Below are 17,411 nucleotides of genomic sequence, written 5' to 3' on the forward strand. Positions count from 1 at the left end.
AGAAAGCCAATAAACATAAAACAGAAACTTATTTTCAGAAAAAGCTGGATGAAGAGAGAAGGGGGAGTTTCTGAAAAATGTATTTGTGTTTTATTATGCGTTGTTTCATCACAATATGATTTAGATTATAATTCCTGAAAACGTTTAATCACATTACCTTTCCTAACCACATGGTGTGCTGTTGAGAATAAATACATCCATCAGTAAGAAGTTGCTTTGATTTGCTTTTCATGTGTGGCACCGTTTCTAGAAGAAAGCAGCCATGTGATTCTAATCTTGTACATCCCCTTTAAATGTTAGTCTATAATTGTGACAATGAGTGGTCTTAACAAAGAAGGCCGATATGCATAGAACTGAAACTCAATTTTATAAAAAAAAATCTGCATAAGGATAAAAAGGGGAGCTTCTGAAAGTATGTTAGTGATTTATTCTACATTGATTCATCATAACTAGAGATGAGCGAGTATACTCGCTAAGGCACATTACTCGAGCGAGTAGTGCCTTAGCTGAGTATCTCTCCGCTCGTCTCTAAAGATTCGGGGGCCGGCGCAGGTGACAGGTGAGTTGCGGCGGGGAGCGGGGGGAAGCAGGGGGGAGAGAGGGAGAGATAAATCTCCCCTCTGTTCCTCCCCGCGCTCCCCGGGCGCTGGCGGGCTCCGAATCTTTAGAGACGAGCGGGGAGATACTCGGCTAAGGCACTACTGGCTCGAGTAATGTGCCTTAGCGAGTATACTCGCTCATCTCTAATCATAACATGATTTTGATTAGAATTTCTGATAATGTTGCAATACCTTGCCTAACCACATGGTGTGCTGTTGAGAAGAAATACATTCATCAGCACCAATCATCTTAATTCAGGCTTTTTCTTTCATCCTTAAATAGTACAGAATGAAAACTGTAAAAAAATTATTATTTCCTTGCCATTTTCAATGCAAAAAAATGTGTATATTTGCCCGCTTTCATGTCGCTATTTTTATCTAATACAATAAAATGATTCTAATCCGTTTTAACCAGTAGTGATAATAAATTCAGCCATGAAACTCATCAAGCCACAACTGTTATATCTATTAAATGTCTCATTTTTTCCCGAAGAATTGTAAAACCAGTGAACACACATTGCATCACAATACTTTCAAGATGTTTTGAAAAACCACAGAGCAGAAGCAGTATCACATTAGCAGCAATTTTACGCAGCAAATTTACAGCCATATTAATGGTCTTGAAAATAACAGAAGGAAATGAGTTCTGAATTGGAAACCTCCTGTTCTCCCAGGAAATCTCTATCAAGAGGCCTCATGAGCAGCTTCCTTACTTCACTGGCTCAGTTAATAGCGATTTCCTCAATATTCGAGCAGACTGCAGTACAACAAAATGCGAATCAGGACAACAGAGGTACAGTATAGGGTAAATATATTACACATTAGTGTAAATTTTGTTTTTAAGTAACAGTTTGTAAGCAGTTAGGGATGGACTACACATGGCTGCCCCCCCCGGTTCACACATGATTACGTTTGGGTTGGGATTTCTGTCACAGACAATGGATACAATTTACTGGGTCATTAAGAATGTTGTGTAAATGGATAATGGATATGGCCATTTTGTGCAGTTCATTTTAGCTATAAATTCTTTGCACCTGAAAAGTTTTTATTCTCTTTTCTATCAGATTGCAGTCGTAAAACTTCTCACTGCCGGTCAAAGGGTTTTAATCACATTCAAAAACTATGGTCCGGAGAAATGTTGAAGGAAAACTGTAATATCCCATGTCGGTCTATGATTACTTTAGTTTCATGTTTATGAGGCCGTGTAAAAGAAGAGTTGGCTGAATCAAATTATACACAATATATAATCTTACTTTTGTGTTTCGTTCTATGATATATTTTGTCCAGAATGAGGTTTGATGACGGTAATTTGAAACTCCAGGTTAGGCAGCATAGAAAGCCTTTATTTCGTATAGAGCACATATGATTTTCTACTGTGTCAAAGAGTTTTGGAAACTCTGGGTAATTGTCATTTGGGGCCTCCTGTTTGACTGGAAGTAAAAAAAAAAAAGAGGAAAATGGATATTGAGCTGATGCTGAGTTTTTGTTACTATTCCAAAACTTTTAGTGCTAGGCCACATAAGTGAATATAATTCGTCTCCATATGTTCTTTCAGGAGGGTACTAGTTTTCATTAAAGGGGTTGTCTCGCGGCAAACATCAAAATTTTACATTAGCCCATTCCCCCTGTCACCCCCCTGGCATAAAATAGCAATTTAAAGCGGTTTTTAAACCGCTTGCTACTCACCGATCCGACGAAATATGGAGTTTTAAAAATCTTCTCCCTAAGATGGCCGCCGGTCCTTTCCCAGGGATGCACTGCGGTTTTCTCCCATGGTGCACCGCGGGTCTTTTCCCATGGTGCACCATGGGCTCTGTGCGTTCCATTGCCGATTCCAGCCTCCTGATTGGCTGGAATTGGTACAAGTGACGGGGCGGAGCTACGATGACGACGCGGTGACCAGCTCTCCGGCACGAGTGGCCCTATTCACCAGCCAGAAGCACGGACTGCGCAAGCATGTCTAAAAACGCCAGAAGACATCAGAATTAGACGGATCCATGGCGACGGGGACACCAGCAACGGAGCAGGTAAGTGAATAACTTCTGTATGGCTCATAAGTAATGCACAATGTACATTACAAAGTGCATTAATATGGCCATACAGAAGTGTATAACCCCACTTGCTGCCGCGAGACAACCCCTTTAAGGAGTTCTGCTGTGTATGAAGTCTTATTGGCAATGGTCTATGGGAAAAGAGTATGCAAATTATTTATCTCCTAGAAGAAATAAATTCATGAATGGGTGAGTGTTGCCTCTGATTGGCTGAGCACTGTGACTAATTAGAGGCAACTCTCAGCTGTCATTCAATAGCTGAGAGCTGCCTCTGATTGGTTACAGTGTTCAGCCAATCAGAGGCAGCCCATTCAGCAGGCGGGGATTTTAAATCGCTGCCTGCTGAATACTACTGAGAGTAGTTCAGGAGAAGAGTCGGCTGGACGCAGCTGAGCCCCGGCAGCTGCAGAGAGGTGAGTATAGATTTTTTTTTTTTACACTTTTTTAGGATGGTTTACAGGGAAGGGCTTATATTTGAAGCCCTTCCCCCGAAAATTACTGCAGTGCTTGCCAGCAGCCGGTTCCTTTCAATGGAGGCAGCTGTATTGCTGGCTCCATTGAATTCAATGGGAGAACATTGCGCTTCTCTGTTACAACTGTGGCAGAGGATAGTGGGCAGCTCTCTTTTTGAGCGTCAAAATACCCGTGTGACAGAGCCCTTTTGTGCGGAAAAACACTGCTAGCAGCGCTTTTTTCCGCCGTGCCGCCGGCTTAGGTCATGCAATTTTTTTCAATGCATCAGTCATGCGCACAAAAAATCGTGTGACTAAACGCCTATGTGACTGAGCCCTTAAGGTGTATTGCAATCTTAATATTTATGGCATATCCATACCTTATGCCATAGATGTCTATTATCTCTAGAACTGAGGTCCCCCTACTCTAGTCCTGACTGGTGAAGCAGCTGCTGGTCACTACAATCAGGTGCTAAGGATGAAACCATGCTCAACTGTTACTACAACTCTCATAGAATTGAATAGAAATTTAATATGTAAATGGTAGATGGCACAATGCCTTGGCAGTGCCACCTAACAGAAGGTGGCTTTCCTACATGTTCATGTCTAATTTTTTAATATGCCTTGTATCGTGACTAGAAATATAAGCCAGAGTCTTATCATGCAGAAGGAAAAGATAATGATGTACAGACAGACTGTATCCCCTCACCAGTATACAGCAGAATTCTGGTCTGGTTGGATTAGAAGCTATGATGTTGGTTGGGAGGTGTACAGTTTTGTTTTGTGGAAACAGCCTTATAAGTGTGAGGAAACTAAAAAAAAAGGCAACCAATGTTCCTCTTGTAAATTTATTATGCAAATGGGAGATGATTCAGTGCCTTGGCATTGTCACCTATGAGATGGTAGCTTTCCTACAAGTTAATGTCTGACATTTTAACCGGCCTTCTAACCGACTGTGAATATAAGCCAAATCCCGAGTCGTCTTGTCATAGGCCATTCACCCAGCCAACCAAAAATCTACTATACACTGATGAGGGACAAAAGCACCAGAAGATTCTTTTATCTCATAGTGTTAAAGTAGTCCTCCACCTTTAGTTGATACCAGGGGCGTAACTATAGGTGATGCGGTTGCACCCGGGCCCAGGACCCCTTAAGGCTTCTCTTCCCCATATAGGGAGTCCAGTACAACGAATAAAACATTATAGTTAGGGTCCCGGGTACAGGTTTTGCATTGCTTCAAATTATGCCTCTGGTTGATACTCAAGGGAGTATCGAAGCCTCATAAGTCAGATGCCAGATTCAATGGTAGACCGGAGATGAATGCTCACCCGGTTGTTATCCAATCATCATACGAATATGTGGCGCCTTCAAGACATTGTACAGTAATATTTCCCATTTGCATATCAAATTTCCCAGAGGAGAGTTTCATGGCCTTTTGAGTCTCCTCAGCCCTACTAAGTGGTCTCCATAAGGAAAAACTGGACCTGTGAATAGAAATGTTACATCCTCTTGTAACATAAGGTGTGTATTCAAGAACATTTCAAGAGATAGAAACTAATTGTGCATATCAGAAAACATTACCTTTCTAAAGTTCACTTGCACATTATTGAGGCACGAGGCATTTTCTATCTCGTTGCTTAGAAATATCATTATTTCTATATATTTTCCAAAGCCCACAAATTCTTTAATAAATGGAGATTCTGGGGAACTTCAATGGGTTAACCCGATTTTCTTTTGTGCTTCCAGTACAGCGGCCATCCATCCTATATCCTTACACGTAAGAGCTTTTCAGCATTCAAGATGCCACTTTTCTGTTTCTTAATGATAAGACATAAAATATATAGCAGGTCATAATGAGCATCATTTCTGTGGATTAAGAAGCTGTCTTACAGCGCACAACAGCAATCATTAATTTGAAAAGATGAGGAGTACAGTGTAGAAGAAAATATGCTGATCTCCTGCAAGCCTCTGTGTGTGCGTTTGCCTTGAAGTCCCTTTCTGCCCAAACATCTGGAAGATAATGTGGTAAATTAAAAAAGTAGACACTTTAATATACCAATGGGTAATTCTCCACTCAGAGGTGGCACAAAGCCAGTTCGTCATGCAGTTTATATGGCAGGTTGCCATCAGGCTTTTATACTTAACCTTTTTGCTGCTGTAGCACAATCTGCAATAAAACAAAGACCATTAATATCTGTATGGTTATATAGAAACAGCACAACAGCATCTGCTATGGTGGGACAACGAAATTTAAAAGGGGATTATGGCTTGGGTAAATAAAGGCTATTCTTTTGTGTAATGAAAAATGATATCATTTTCCAATATACTTTGTGTATCAATTCCTTACAGTTTTCGAGATTTTTGGTCATGCTGCCATAAATGTGTCTTTCAATGAGCTAAACACTTATGTGTCCATCACAGAAACAGAAAAAAATTTGTAGCACTTGAAAGTAGAGAATGAAGTAGAAAAATTGCTGTTGTTTCTATGATTTGATTGAGCAGGGTGGCTCAGTGGTTAGCACTCTAGTGAATCAGAAAAAGTAGGTGAATCCATAAGGTTCCTGGGGATTAAAACTGGTTGGCATTGAGTCTTATGAGTCTCTGGTCTTTAGCATTGAAGCCTCTCACAGGAGTAATAACAAATAGAACTCATAGGACAACCTCCATGGGGAACTGGTACATAGTGCCATTGAAAAAATACAACTTGTCCCACAACAAATAAGCCCCCAAACATCTACATTAATGGATAAATAAAAGAGTTATGATTTTTTCAAAGTGGGGAGGAAAAAAGAAAAATGAAAAAAAAAGGGGGGCTGCATCCCTAAGGGGTTAATAAATGTACCCAATGGTTCAAACATGATGTACTAGTCATTGCTGATAATAACACTATGAGCTTTTCTTACCAGTTATTATCATTTATCAACCTGAGATACTATCATAAATCAGGCCCGGTGACATATATTGCTTTGTAGCTATCCTCCTCGTTTTTTTCTTCTTTTGACACAATATTGTCAAGTATAACTGGTGACAATTTTTCCTCTTTCTCTCCTTATACTATGATTGACACAAACATGTGCTATCAAATGGTCTTCATTAAATCGTCATTTGTCGAACCGTTGTGGGACAATTTAATCATTGGTCTTATCTGTTCCCATGTGGAAAGGATATCACTTCATGTTATGTCATTCCGTGGAAATAGAATTCCAAGCAGTGAAATACTTCAGACATATTGAGAAGTCAACACCACAAAAGGGACAGATGACGAACGTGTTGTCCCTAAGGAAACCTATTACTATAGCAGGATGATAGCATTGATGTTATCAGAACTTTGGTGCAAGATCACATTTCCAAATGAAGTAAAACAAATACTCTGTGCTATATCTAGTGCCGAGCCCCAGAGGTGGAGCACCCAGGGATTCTCTCTTGGAAGGTCTTTGCCCCCTGTGTAATGCATCACCCCTTCAAGCCCCAAACTCAGCAGAATACAATGTATATTGCCCAAAGAGTTAGGCTTGGTGCATATTACCCATAACAGCTAATTGCTCCCAAGAGGCTCGGATGTGATTCACATTGGGCAGCATATGGATACCAGTCCTTGTTCTGGGCAGTATGTAGGGACACAGCGCATTCTTCACATACCTCACGTGTGTTTTGATTTTCGAAGGACAGTCCCTACTTTTGACCAAACGTTCTCTGTCCCTCTTTTGCTTTTAAATGTCTTTCTTTTTGACCTAGGAAATAGAATTGCATGAATAAAATTAGTACATTGCTCCAAAAGGTATCTATATGGCCCTAAGCTGTGTACAGGGTCTAGTCAAAAAGCCTATATCTCAATACAGGTGTCCTATATTGAAATAACAGTAGCGTGTTTGAATAAGAAGGTATGCATGCGCTACACTTTGGTATGGCACCAGAACATGGATTTCAATTTTGTGTTGTGGCCCCTGTAAGAGATAAACAGTAAAATCCAGTTGCAAAGTTGAAAAGTAGCATGTGAGAAGCAGAAATCCATTTTCTGCATCAATCTAAGTCCCGAGGGACCATTGCTATGACTGAAGTAAGGACCAGGGACTCTCAACATAGACCGGTACCTTAATCTGCTGCAGATGACGAAGGATGACTTCCTGGATGATCTACCCCTACTGTAGCAGAAGGAAGACACTTCCAGTACACTTTCCTACATTCGTAGCAGCGGTCCCATAGTACTTAGACTAAGAATGCAGATTTTTGCTTCTCACATGCTACTCTTCAACTTTAAAATTGGGTTTTACTCTATCTTACTGGGGCCACAACACAAAATTGAAATCCATGTTCCAGGGTCCCCAGGAGTTTGTGTGCCATACCATCATATAGCACATCCATGCCTTTTTATTCAAGTACGCTATTCTTAATTTGATATAGGAATCAATAATGAGATATAGCACCACATCAGCCTTTTTGACCTACACCATGTATTAAAACCCAGTTTTTAAAGTTACATGGTGCACTTTGCATCTTAACAAAGTTCTATATTTTGATGATTTTTGCATGAACATTTTAATGAGAACTGTTCAAGAATATGCCGTAGATATGCATGGGAAAGTGGATCTTGTGCACAAAGAAGTGTCCTTTTTTTGACTGCCAAAAAGTTAAAAGCCCCCAGGGTTGCCATTTACGTCTGGCAATTAAGATGAGCATGTTGCCTGTCTTAACCCACTGCCTGACGTCTGAAGACATTCTGATTGAAGGCTGTACAGCTCCGATGTCGGAAGACATCCGGCAGGGTATTCTTACTGTAGATTACTGGCAGCTCTGCTGTTGGGGACCTCTCCGGCATGTCCCATACCGCAGTACTGGCTCCAGCCAGCAGATGGTGCAATTGTATAATGGCGGAAAGAGAAAACTCCCTAGGAAACCCTGAATCCAAAATTGGATTGCAAAGGGTTAATAGAATACCTGCTGAAATACAATATACTGCAGGGGACTAAAAAAAAAAAAAAAAAGTGAAAAAAGTTGTTATTTTTAGTTTTTTTTTTAAATAATTGCAAAAAAAATGTTAAAAGTTTAAAAAAACACCTTTTCACGCATTTGTAATAAAAAAAAAATCATACCAAAAAATTTATATTTGGTATTTACAAATTTGTATCAGTTCTGGTCTTTTACAATAATGCATTATTTAAATCACAGTAAATGATGTCAAATAGAGATGAGCGAGCGTACTCGGTTCGGGTGTTTTTGCACTCGAGCACTGCTTTTTCCGAGTAACTGACTTCTCGGATGAAAAGATTCGGGGGGCGCGGGGCGGCGTGGTGGAGCGGGGGGTAGCAGTGGGGAACAGGGGGGAGCTCTTTCTCTCTCTCCCCCCCCCCTCCTCTGCAACCCCCCAATCACCCCCGGCGCCCCCGAATCTTTTCGTCCAAGCAGTCGGAAAAAGCGGTGCTCGAGTGCAAAAACACCTGAACCGAGTACGCTCGCTCATCTCTAAAGTCAAATTTAAAAAATGCCCAACACCAGAAATGCACTTTCATCGTTGCCTCACTTCCAAGAAAAAAATTAAATAAAAAGCGATCTGAAAATGGTACAAAAAAAAACTTCCTGTAATTCTGGCAAAAACAAGCTGCACTGCTACACAAATGAAAAAGTTATGGCGGTCAAAATCTTATTAAAAAACATATTTTATTTTTTTTAAATAGTGCAAGAAAAACTATATACATTTAGTATTGTTGTTATCATACTGACCAAGAAATGATGTTATTGTGTCATTTTAAGCCTTAAAAACAAGACCACACCCCAAATGACACATTTATGTTGTTTTTTTTCCCATTTCACTCCTCTTAAAAATGTTTTTAAAGTTTTTCAGTACATTATATGGTACATTAAATAGTACCAGTGAAAACTTTGACTTATTTGCAAAAACAAGACCTCAGACAACTCTGTTGATGGGAAAATATAAAAGTTATGATTTTTTGAAAGTGGTAAGGAAAACAAATAAAATATGGCCGTGTCCTCAAGGGGGTCAGCAGCAATGCACCCAGGGGTTTAACAACAATTTATAGGATCAGATGTGTGTTTTTGAGTCCCGCTATATCTTGAATTTATAGATTTTCATTGAATACCGACTTCAGCAAATGTTTTCCTATTAATATTTCAGAAGATTTTGTTTTCTTGACCAAATCATACTCACGCTTGCCTGCTTGGTGTTCGTACAATTACCCAGGCATTGATGTATGTTCTATTGGGTGGCCTCCTCGCACTGCTTGGAAATCTGATTTAACTGTCAGATTCATTGCCAGCGTGAAAAATGTTCTACATCAGTAATGTGGACTAAGTTTATCTGAGGTGGCCTTGATACGGGTTAGCCGATGACCTGTGTTGTAACTCCAACAGATAATTCTCCCACAAGTGCAGCTGCTTCTCCATAGGAACGCATGCTATTAGTTTCCACTATTCCTTATATCTTTTTTACTGTCTTCCCTACTCTCTAGTCCTTACATGGCAGAGCACATAGTTTAACATTGCTAACATTCTTGTAGCTCAATCACAGGAGACAGCGTATTGTGCAGTCACTTCAGAGATGATGTACTCTACAATTTGATCTTACAATGGCTTTATATTTCATTATCCTTCAGCATATGTCCTAAACTTTGCTTTAAAAGGAGACAGAGATAATGCACATTGTGACTGTTCATTCCCGAAAAAGCTCTTTTTATGTCTTAAAGATAGTCTTTTCAGAGTTGCGGAGGAGGACCTCGCTGTCACTGATCATAAATCAAGCTTGCTTGAGGCCTTCACCGCCATTGTTACCATATCAATATGTATCCGACTCCATTTGTTACAATGTCGAGATGGCAGAGAATGGATTGAAATAATCTGCACTCAGAAGTTTCCACGTAATTTCCTGTTTGTATACTAAAACAAAGTGAATATCCACAATTTAAGGGCTCCTGCCCACGGATGGATATTTGCTGCAGAATCCGCGATGGACGTTCGCATTATAGATCCGCAGAAAATAGCACCCATAGCATGCTATGGGAAATTGATTCTTCCTGCATACCTCAGGAAAGATCATAGCATGCTCCATTTTTGTGTGTATTCCGCACTGACGGTGTTGCGTCCTCCAGAAATGCATCCTCAAAAACATAAACAAAAGGCACAACTGTGCAAAAGGAAACAAAAACTAAAGGGGAATGCGCTCCCTATCATCCCCTAACCCGGGAGGGGGCCCTGCCTAATCGGCAGACCGACCGCTCTGACAAGTGCGAGCCCGCACGCGTGCCTGGGCCACTGACAAGTTCCTATAGGGGAGCCCTGGCACAACAGAAAGAAAAAAACGAAAACCAAACAAAGCATAAAAGGACTTAGCTAGAAGCTTCAGCCAAGGTGTATTCCTCCGTCGCTGTCCACAGGTAACTGAAGGATTGACCAGCACAGGAGATCATGCTGGCACTGTATAAGTAGGAGCCAAGCTACTCAGCACCAGGTGCTGATTGACGTTACTCCTGCAACTATCACGCCCCTCAGCTCCAGGAGAAGCAAGGGCACATGCAAAACCTGGTCTGGCCTACAAGCCTAGTGCAGGTCTCAGAACGGCTGCAACAGACGGCTTCCATTAAAGCCGTCCGATCCGTGGCTCTTCCGCAATCACATACAGAAAAGGTCGTAGCTGATGCGGCAAAAGTAGGAGGTTGAAAAAAAAATAAAATCTGTACTGCGCATGTCCGAGGGTTCGCTGTGCGGACCATCCACAGTACAGATAAAAAGAGAAGACAGCAGGTACGCATGGGCGTTGCTGCTGGCAGAGCTGGAATCTGCTGCGGTGTTCCGCATGCGGAATTTGGCTCTGCCATGTACAGGGGGCCTAACACAATTTTTTGGGCCCACAATTCTGTGTTGATTCCTTTCTTTATACATATTTATGATGCAGAGCTCCAAATTTCCTGCACAGATGTATAGTAAAACAATAAAATTTTGATGGCCTTCAGCTGCCACTAGAGGGAGCAATTTGGCAAACAATGTTGCAATTCAGATACACCCCCTTTTCCGTAAATCACTGCCTTTCCCTGCTAAGTCACACCCCTTTCTTCTAAGCCACACCCTTTGTAGTGAAAGGCACAGAAAGAGGGAAGTTTATTAAAGCCAAGCTATAAAGTTATCTCCAAGCCTCAGGACAGGGAATAACTTTATGATTAGTGGGGGTCCAACCTCTGGGACCCCTACCGATCCCAAGAAGCGGGGTCCAGTCTGAATGGAGTGTTGGTCGCAAAGGTGCACAGTAGCTTTCTTCACTTCAGTAGCAGTGTTGGAGATTATCGAACTCAAGCTGTTTGGTAATTTCCGGCGCTATCATTGAAATTATGTTACCCTTCTTTTTCTTCTTTCTGCTGCAGTGATGATGTCACTAGCATTAGGAACATAAGATCACTGCATCCAATCACCTTATCATTTCAGACGGTGGTTAACTGCAGCAGTCACATGTCCCCTTGTTGGGATGTTAACGTGGCAGCATGAAAGTAGAGGGGGAACGGGTATTGGGGGAATGTGAACGGTGGGGAACTGGGTAAGGAAAGTAAAACTTTTAGATATTTTTCTACTATCATTTGCAAGTTTTAAAATTATTTTGGGTCTGGACAACCCCTTTAACCATGCTATTTCAATGATAGAGATGGCATTTTGAATTGCTCTTGTCTCTGTGCTTCTCTTATATTACATTACAAACATTGAACTGGAGGTTATACTTGAAAAAGATACAGATGAATAATTTAATTGGTAAGACATATCATATGATCTTTACTGCACAGACTGTACAAGGTGACATCTCTCCCTAAAGCTATGCAAAGTATATTCCTAGAACAAATGTGCAATTTTTAATTCAGTAAGCCAGTTGAAAAGTAAAGCACAATTTGTTTTTTCCTCCACTTTAATAGTATTTTTGGAAATCAGAAGCTAGTATGCATCTTAAAGGGATTATCCATTTTTGTAAAAAAAAAGGTCAACTAATATATACATTTCTATGTTAGGGCTCAAACCTGGGAACTCCTATATTCCAGGTGGCAGCTCTTCCTAGTGAGCTATCCACCCCTTTGGATAGCTCCCCTGCATAAACATGGCTTCATGTTTCTTGCCCCTGTAATCCAGTTCCTATTTCTCTGTCTGGCTCCGCCCCATTCTCTTGATTAGGCACACTATAAAAGTCTGGCCCTGCCACTCCCTCAGTGTGTGTTAATTGTGCTCTGAGCCCTCAGCCTTTAAACCAGCTCCTACCTCTACCTGCTCCCTTTAAAACAAGATTGTCCTTTGTGTACTGACGACTGGCTTGTTCCTGACTACATCTCTGCTGAATCCTCTGTACTGCATCACTCTATCTGTGGACAAATCCCCCTGCTTGACTGACCACAATGCCCACCCTTGCTGGCTACCACCCGAGACTCCAATCCAGCACCAGAATCGTGACATTCTATTTGTGTTTCTGTTGGAATTTATCATGCATCTGATGTGGATCTAAGGGCTGCACCTGGGGATTCCTGTTTTTCACTCTTTTAGTCCAACAATTAGGATCTGGTCTTCGTTACAGGAAACCTCAGACCACTACCCCAGGTATAGTCTTAGCTAAGAGGCAGCTGATGCAACTTGAACAGAAATATCATAATGCCATAGTGGACAATGTAGACAGAGTTATACTTAAAGAACAAAGCTGTGGTCAGGACTGACCGAGTTCTTGAGTAATGTGGCACCACAGGGTGTAACAGAGTCATAGTCAAGGAGAAAAGACAAAGTCAGGGCAGGTAGATTTCTTGCATAGTTCAAATGCAAGCCAAGGGTCAGGAAAAATGGCAGGTAAAAGAATTGTGGTAAATAAACTCAATGATGATAAGAGAGGAGAAACTGGAAAGAACGCGTAGGTAGGCACAAGTCAAAACCAGGAGATCGGACAAAAGACTTTCAGTACTTTTACATAATAGAGGACTAATTACTCAGGCACCTTCTGATAGGGGAGGACACTTTAAATAGAAAGGAGCCTTTCTAGATGGGCTTGGGGCCTGGAAGCTGGGTGCTGGCCCTTCTAGAGGCAGACCCAGGATGCGCATGCACCACTTGGGCAAAACTGACAACCAGAATGTTGGGAGAGAAGATGCAGCATCTGCTGAGGGTAACGCAAGGGAAATGGCACTGGCCATGACAAATGCCAAGAGGAAATAGGAGCTGCTGTTGGCCATGACCAGCAAATACAACAAAATTTCTCACCACTTTTCTAATTGGCATGCCCAATCTCCTGGGACACATAAAAGTAAATCTTCTCCATATTTCTCAGCCTTAATTTCAAAATGAGAGAAATTAGGGTCAAATGGAGAAGATGAGGACATAAAAGGGAATGTATCGCCTACATTTGTTTTGCTAATTAAGAATATAAAGTGAAACGTTTTCCATTTTCCTAATCTGTTTTTATTTTCTGATTGTAGTCTATTTACTCTATTTTCTGTCCATGACTATGTCAGCAGCCATCTTGCCTGAGTGGCAGTTAACAGCATTTAGAGATATTCTTTACAGCACTTATGGGACATAAACACAACGGACAGGAGCTGTATGTCATTTTGGAGTTTCCCATGAACTTCAGCACTGCCATATCCAGTTAAAAGTCCATATCTTTCTTGAAAAAATAACACATTGCCATTTCAACAGATGCTGCGCCACATTTCGAAATGCGTGTTCCTACCTCACAACATGATGCAGAAATGCGTCACAGTATCTGTTGAAGTGGCAATGTTTTATTTTACATTTTTTGAGGAAAGACAGATTTTTAACTAGATATCGCAGTACTGGGATTTACTGGCAACTCTATATCTGGGTGTTCATTCTGAGTCTCTTTGGGCGTACCAAGCTATCCTGGATTGTGGCCTGTTTCAGGTGAGCTGATAATTTTTGGACTTTATGTATGTCATTTTGTATTACAAGGTTAAGAATGTATAATAACTAGAGATGAGCAAGCATACTCATCCGAGCTTGATACTCATTCGAGTATTAGGGTGTTCGAGATGCTCGTTACTCGTGACGAGTACCACGCGATGTTCGAGTCACTTTCATTTTCTTCCCTGAGAAATTTGCGCGCTTTTCTGGCCAATAGAAAGACAGGGAAGGCATTACAACTTCCCCCTGCGACGTTCAAGCCCTATACCACTCCCCTGCAGTGAGTGGCTTGCAAGATTAGGTGTCACCCGAGTATTAAAATCTGCCCTCCCGCGGCTCGCCACAGATGCCTTATGACATAAATCAGGGAAAGTGCTGCTGCTGGTGCTGCTGCTATAGGGAGAGTGTTAGGGGTGATTTTAGGCTTCAAGAACCCCAACGGTCCTTCTTAGGCCATAGAAATCGCAGATCGCACCTATGTGCGATCTGCGATTCCTGTTCTCTTCTCTATATGCGCTCAATGGGGCCGGCAGCAGCAGCGCCGACCCCATTGAGAACATATAGAAGACAAATCATTCTTCTCTGCCACAGCTGTAACAGCTGTGGCAGAGAAGAACGATGTTTGCCCATTGAATTCAATGGAGCCGGCAATACAGCAGGTTCCACTGAAAGCAATGGGCTGCCGGCGATCGCGGGATGAATTGTCGGGAAGGGCTTAAATATATAAGCCCTTCCCTGCAATTCATCCAGAAATGTGTAAAAATAAAAATATATACCGTATATACCGGCATATAAGGCGACGGGACGTATAAGACAACCCCCCAACTGTCATTCAATGACATCATTGTCATTGGCTGTGATTGGCTGAAGGCACGTGTGTTTTCTGGAGGCGGGGATTTCAAGCCCTGTGTCCAGAAAGCAATGCTCTGCCGGGGACCAGGAGGGAGCGACAGTCTGCAGCAGCGCCGCAGAACGCCAGGAGAAGTGAGTAATGATTTTTATTCTTTGTTCCGCTGTATTCCCGGCGTATAAGGTGACAGTTGGGGGGTCGTGTTATACACCCCGTCGCCTTATACGCCGGTATATACGGTATATATTTTTATTGTAACACATTTCTGGATGAATTGCAGGGAAGGGCTTATATATTAAAGCCCTTCCCGACAATTCATCCTGCGATCGCCGGCAGCCCATTGCTTTCAGTGGAACCTGCTGTATTGCCGGCTCCATTAAATTCAATGGGCTAACATCGTTCTTCTCTGCCACAGCTGTTACAGCTATGGCAGAGGAGAACGATCTTTATGCTGACAGTGGGGGGTGGGGGCACTCTTGCCGCTATTGTGGCTTAATAGTGGGACCTGGGAACTTGAGATGCAGCCCAACATGTAGCCCCTCGCCTGCCCTATCCGTTTCTGTGTCGTTCCCATCACTTTCTTGAATTGCCCCGATTTTCACAAATGAAAACCTTAGCGAGCATCGGCGATATACAAAAATGCTTGGGTCGCCCATTAACTTCAATGGGGTTCGTTACTCGAAACGAACCCTCGAGCATCGCGAAAAGTTCGTCCCGAGTAACGAGCACCCGAGCATTTTGGTGCTCGCTCATCTCTAATAATAACATATACTATTTACACGGGAAATGTGCAACTTCAAAATTGGAAGGGTTTTCAAAGTGAATAATATACTTGTTGCAGGCAAATGGTAGTGTCACGGCTTGCCGGCTGTATCAGAGGATCAGGACCTAGGTAACATCACAGCATCGGCCACAGCCCACGTAATGCTTACGAAGGTGTGTGCATTTTGGTTCTGGATACTGACAGGGACACTTGTTAGCTAATTTGTGGTTAGATTGGTTGGCTGAGAAGGTTATATCCCTGCCAGCCAATTAGCTTTAGATAGCAGACATGTTATACTCTCAGTCTAAAGGTAGGTGTCTAATCTAGTTGGTGGCTTATGGTCCTGTCTATGTTCAGTTAAGTCTGTCTGGTTGTTAAAGGGGTCTCCCTTGAAGAATACTACTGATTAACTATCCTCAGGATAGGTCATCAATAGTTGAATAGCTGGGGTCTGCCGCTCGGGACCCCAACGATCAGCTGATTGTGCGCCTACTGACAGCACCGCAAATTCACAGGGGTCAGACCGTAAGTCTCTGCTCTGACCTATGTGAAGTGGTTGGTGCTTGCAACTACAGGCCCGATTCACATTTATTTCCTTGAGAGCCACGCTTGCAGTTACAAGCGCCAGCCACTACACAGAGGTCGAATCAGAGACTTCCGCTGCTTCTTCTCCAACCCCTGTGTAATTGTGGCACTTTCAGTTGGTGCACCATCAGCTGATCAGTTGGGGACCCAAGTCGCACCCCAGACGATCAACTATTGATGACCTATCCTGAGTATAAGTCATCAATAATATTTTCCGCTGAAAACCCCTTTAAGTTTTTCTGGGGTGTTGTTGCATCTTAATGCCCAAATATTTGTGGTTTATATACTTATGCAATATCTAACTTTTGCCGTGTTCCCTTTCAGGATCTAAGGAGAGTCAGGGTCGCCCCTGGTTCCTGATATGAGTTTGCCCTCATCAGGGTAGGCGCTCTGTTTTTAGCTAAGGTCTCCTCGTATCATTGGGTTAAGATCAGACTCTCCGTTTCCCCAGTTTTACAGTTTCCTTATACTATTTTGTGTTATTCACGTTTTCAATCAGTGTGTGTATCTGTCCATTACATGCGGTTAAAACTTAACAGGTAGAAACTTTGTATATCTAGTTTCCATATATATTAGCATTGGAAAGACACTTTACAATCCATTCCATGAAACTATAGTCCTGAATGCCTACATCTCTTTGACTGAAACTCCCAGAACAGTCAGTCAGTAAAATGTAGATGGCAAATCGCTTTGTAAAAGTCTTCACCCTGTTGTACCGCAATTCAAAATACAGGAAAGTAGGAACTGAACTGCTTTATATAATGTGATACGCTTTTATGTGAATGGAATAGTAGAAGATATGAATAAAATCAGACAGAAGTTCAATGAAAGGATATTCCATCTCACCAAGGACTAGAGTTTCCCCTACACTCCAATGCTGAAAAGTAGAATAAAAGACAAATTGATGTATAAGAATGGTAGACTGTTGTCTTGAGAATAATCCCACTTTGTCTTCTTTAAAAGGGTTTTCCACATTGTATGATCTTTTTTTTTTTTTTTTTTTAGAAAGATCCCTCAACAGTAAGCTGAAAAAAGGCTGTCCCACCGCTAGAACCCTCAGCAATCAGTGATCAGCAGTAATTGGTGGGGCAAGCTTGTATCAATTTCCCTACAGCACCACCACATGAGAAAAGAAGCTGTTGATTCTTCAACTCACTTCTCCCCTCTTCTACTCGTGTCCACTTTGTCCCCGGCCATCTGCCCTTCCTCCACCAATCCAGTAACTTCACT

The sequence above is a fragment of the Eleutherodactylus coqui genome, chromosome 11 (genome assembly GCF_035609145.1).
Source record: "Eleutherodactylus coqui strain aEleCoq1 chromosome 11, aEleCoq1.hap1, whole genome shotgun sequence".
NCBI classification, from domain to species: Eukaryota; Metazoa; Chordata; class Amphibia; order Anura; family Eleutherodactylidae; genus Eleutherodactylus; species Eleutherodactylus coqui.